At 33.1% G+C, this 4706-nt stretch overlaps 1 long non-coding RNA gene across 1 annotated transcript in view; it reads right to left on the bottom strand.

Annotated features, from left to right (window-relative positions):
• The window catches only part of LOC118765690, a 12583-nt gene extending 10336 nt beyond the window's left edge, over positions 1–2247 (bottom strand). The window contains exon 1 of the long non-coding RNA XR_005001559.1: positions 2181–2247. This is a non-coding gene — a long non-coding RNA (uncharacterized LOC118765690). The remainder of the gene's footprint in view (positions 1–2180) is intronic.
• Between the last annotated feature and the right edge of the window lie 2459 nt (positions 2248–4706).

The raw sequence follows: 4706 nt of genomic DNA, 5'->3' as shown, positions 1-4706 counted from the left end.
TTTATGAAATTGCATGAGCTGATGTGGCGTGAGGTATGGTTAAAAATCTAACGTTTCTGATTAGTTGTGACGAATAGTAATTTTACTTTGCGCTCAGATTACTACTTTAAGTAATATAACTCGATATTTGCAATATAGATTTCCAACGACGGTCTAGTCAACCCCTTTATCTGTAAGAACCTCGTGAAATATATATCCATTTCGAGAGAATTTTAAAAATAACTTAATTCTATAGAGATACATAAATTAGAGGATTTTAGAAACATGGTTCCAAAAATGATCAATTCTATTCATTGAAAAAGATTGAGGATTTACTTGAGAGCATTATATAGGAGATATTACTAACGTTTCTCATTTGAGTGTTACATGCTATTGTGAGGTTTCCTTCAGAAGGGAAGTCTTATTGTTCTGTGGCAAAATGATTCTTTAGTTGACTATATGGCATACGTCACGAAATGTTTAATCTCATTTAGGCGTTAAGATGATAAATTTTAAGAAGATAATTTATCTGCATGCTGACGTTTATATATCGTGAATTCTCAATCCATTTCTATTGTCATTGTAAGGTTTAATTACTCAAATATATTTTTCTTATTGAAGTGGGATTGCAAAGTCAGTCCTGAAGGAGTGAAAAATAATGTCATGGAGGAGAGCTAAAAAATTTTTTATTCCTTTGGCAGAATACCAATATATTTCAAAATCTGCATTCTATAACGTTCGAAACTGGAATTTTATATAGGTTTATTCAATTATTCTGTTGTGTCAGGGGAGAGTCATTTTCTTTTTGTGCCATATAATGTAACACTCTGACCGATAAAATCACCACATATTTTTATTTTTATTTTCCTAAAATTTTCGTTGCGTCTTGCAACCTTTTCAATAGTCTTGACTCTTATTCAATTAGGATGTTTTTATAGAGATCATAGAAGTAGTATTATACGACTAAGAATATAAAATATGCGGTTAAAACATCTCGGCTGATAGTTTCGTCTTTCCTTATTATATTGATTGAATTCTTTCCGGCGAAACACGTTTCAAATAAATTACTATAGCAATAATATTTATGCGGGGCGATCGATCAATTATCAATAATTATTTCAAATTACAGACGTTGTTTTAATTCCCTCTCAAATAATCGTGTGTAACAATTCTTTATATATATATATATATATATATATATATATATATATATATATATATATATATATATATATATATATATATATATATATATTTCAAGTTGCAATGCTACTGCATCACAACTGATGTTATTCTGAAAAGTGTTAATCCACTAAATTTTGGGAAAAATACTAAAATATTGGCGGTGATTTGACTTATCGCTAGATCCGTATGTCATGCGAAACTAGATGTTCGCCATAACTCTACAAATCGTTCATGTTCAGACATCGAATGAATAAGAATGTCCGTGTTACTTTGCTCTGCGCTCATCAGAATAGGCTGAAACGTGTTATCTCACCGGTAGAACTATTACACTAAAAAACTTTGTAAATTATACAGTTAATTTTCGTCAAAACCCAGGGTCTCCACGACAATGCCGTCAGTCTTAATGAACACGAAATGTCTAACCTAAAACAGAGTGATAATCTCACAGAGAGCTATGCCCGACCGGCAGATGACTGTAAAATCTAACAATCGGAATAACCAGATGTTCTTTGTCCATGTACATATTGTCAAATTCGAAAAATGCATTCGGTACCTGAAAGACAGCTGGAAGTGACTGAGTAGTTTGGGGATGCTTTTGTAGCTCCGCTTCTGTTATAGACGGTATACACAATCCAAGGCTATGTTGCAGTGTCTCCACTAAAGAGCAGGAAAGTCCACGTTAAAAATCTGTTTATCTTGCTCCTGCCAGGACGGAGACTGCGAGGCGTCTGAAGGCAACTCCTTGCTACTGTTCTTTTCTGGGACCACTAAATTGCATTCTACCTTTCTTAATATATTTTTTCCTTATCACGAAATCCACTCGCTTCCAAATTAATACCACTACCACTGCTCCTATTTCTGGTGTGTAAATGTAGTTTTGGCACAATCTTTGCAGACACCCGCCTCATACCCAAATCGTCAGGGAAAATGGACTGATCTCAAATGCAACTGATCTGCACAACCTCTTACAACTCAGGGGTGGTTAGTCGACGATTTCCACTCGCAGCTGTATAGACATCTGCGATGTTTTTCTCATTTCTACTGGTTGTGATTCTCCCAGAACGTTAATCAATATCGACATTTCTTAGCCATCTTGTAAACGTCTAGACCAATCGTACACTTCTGTGCGGCTCATAAACTCCTCTGCTTACACTTTCTGCAATTCTGTACCGGCTTCTGAGCAGGTATCACCATGTCACCTTTCTCTCTCATGGTCTATGCAACGATCACACCTCACACGCGTTACTTCTAAACACTGTTATAAACGGCGGATGTGAGCCAGAATGCTCAAACACAGTTCACATGCACAGCAGTGATAAAGGCCGATCTATGCCAAGCAGCTTTACTCGGCATGCTTTCACTTCGTTAATATGGCAAACAATCCGGATAATTATTGATCAGACTTCTTAAGTTTTTCTTAAAGCAACTAATTATATGTCGTTTCTGTCATGATTTGTTATGACATGGTGTTTAATTCTACGCGATGCGTCATGAAGTTATGTATGTTTATATCTTAACTAGCTGTATCGCCCGGCGCTGCTCGGGTTTGTTTCGACCCTTTAGAATTAGAATTTTTGAAAAGTAAAATTTTGCATTATGTAGCTTGTTATTCTCTTTAAGTGAACATTTTCTGATTGAAATACACCGCAAAATGGCGACACAGCAGTAAAAAAATCGTAATAAATAGGGATTTTCATAGAAAAAAGGCTCCTTTTTGATGTAAATAACTTTTGGTGTTAACATGGTCCGATTTCAATTATGTCTCTTACGGAAGGAAGAGCAAGCTTTCTTCTATCATACTCCCAATTTTGGTCGACTTGCGCAGCAGGGTCTCGAAGGAGATAGTGTTAGTTGAAGGCTACCAAACCTGCCATATACAGACAACTTAAGCTTTATATAGAGAGAGATAAGAAACACATAGTGAACAAAATCGTCTTACTAATACGAATGGAAGAGAATGTCAGAATCCTCACCAACTTCAAAACTAAAACAAATAAGTATAAAATTACTGAGCGTGTGTGAGGAATCAATGTGTTTCCTAATCGTAAATTTGCTCATTTTTTTTTTCACATTTTGGCAAAAGTATCTTATCAGTAATTTGTTCTCCTTAAATCACCTGCCACAGCATTTGCATGCTCAACATACAAGCTGGATATCAGGTGACGCTTATGCTATGTCGAATGCAATCTACAACTAAATATATTTCATTCAACAAGCTTCCAAAATAAACAACACGTGATGCTCTGTTGTGTCAAATTTTCTCGATGAGCGTACAAATTGTTTCGTTCATTTCACATGTTGGAGAAAGCCATTTTTCGATTGTATACACACATGTAATAATAGTAGACATGTATAATATTCAAAACATATTAGAGATATTAATCGAACATTAAATATATAAGATAGTTATGTAAATACTTGAAATATTAATTGTTTACGATAAGGGGAAGAAAACAGAATAGCAATCTACAAATGCTTCTCCGATAGAAATGAGAAATGAAATTAACTTCCATTTCCTGAAAGGAAATTCAGCAAAACAACTAATCATTTGGGAGATTTATTTGCATACTAGTGATCATAATATATATTTTTCAATATATGTGAGTGAGTATGTCTCTGCCAAAGTGTATGTCATCTTACTCTTTATAAAAGCTGTTATTGAATATATATATTAATGCAATGTTGAAAACTGCATGTCGGAGACCTTGTATCTTAACATGTCTACTTATTTGAGTATGTACAAATGGTATCCAAAATATCCTTCAAATACATATTGTTAACATAGAAACACATGGACACGTACAAACTCAAAGAGCTTCAAAAGCGATACATGCATATAATTATAAGTACGTTAGTACACGTACACTCTGTTTGTGTGTGAGTGTGTATACGCTTTAGGGTGTGAGTGGTATACGCTTTAGGGTGTGAGTGTGTGTGTGAGTGTGTGTGTGTGTGTGTGTGTGTACATACATATGATTATTTTGTGAATTTGTTAGCATATACCTACTGTTAACACTATGCCGAACATTCCATGTAGGAGTCTTTTGATGTTAAAAAAAGCTATGTATAAGCGATTTACAAATATTACCTCTTTATGCAACATAGCACACCAATGCATTGCCAGAAATAATCAGTTTTAACAATGCCAAAAGCATGTGCATATATAATATTATATATATATATATATATAATATGGGTGTGTGTTGTGTGTGTGTGTGTGTGTGCATACATACATATTTATATATATGTGTTTGTGCATATATATATATATATATATATATATACATACATATACACACTCATTTATATATTATATAATTGTATATATATTAATACACATTTATGTATATATTTGGATGTGTATACGTATGTATAGATGTATACTACATAGGTAAAAATACATTATATATATACATAGATATAAAATACATTATATATATACATAGATATATATTTATATATATATGCATATATATGTATATTTATATATATATTCATCATATATTACATACACATATATGCATATATATATATATATATAT

Source organism: Octopus sinensis, linkage group LG12, assembly GCF_006345805.1.
Source record: "Octopus sinensis linkage group LG12, ASM634580v1, whole genome shotgun sequence".
Lineage (NCBI taxonomy): Eukaryota > Metazoa > Mollusca > Cephalopoda > Octopoda > Octopodidae > Octopus > Octopus sinensis.
This window is presented reverse-complemented; position numbering and strand designations above follow the sequence as displayed.